Below are 343 nucleotides of genomic sequence, written 5' to 3' on the forward strand. Positions count from 1 at the left end.
TCTTCCCAGATCAGGGGTCGAACCCGTGTCTCCTGTACTGGCAAGTGGCTTCTTGACGGGGAGGTGACATGTTAGCTAAGTGCTAAGGGGTGAGAAGGAGCTGGTTACCTCAAGGGCCTGGGGACGAGCATTCTGGGAGGAACAGCCAGTGCAAAGGCTGGACCGGGCAGGAGCTTGGCACCCTCTGGAGGCACTGAGGCCGGTGCCGCCCGAGCCCAGTGCTTTAAGCATATCAGGGCACCCTCGTGGGTAGGGGGATTGGCTGCCGGGCCCTGTGGCTCCGGCCAGGAGTCTGGGAGCTGGGGAGGGGTTTGAGCCGGGGTGTTGATGAGCGGGCCGGACT

Source organism: Bison bison, unplaced genomic scaffold (assembly GCF_000754665.1).
Source record: "Bison bison bison isolate TAMUID 2011002044 unplaced genomic scaffold, Bison_UMD1.0 scf7180017861900, whole genome shotgun sequence".
Lineage (NCBI taxonomy): Eukaryota > Metazoa > Chordata > Mammalia > Artiodactyla > Bovidae > Bison > Bison bison.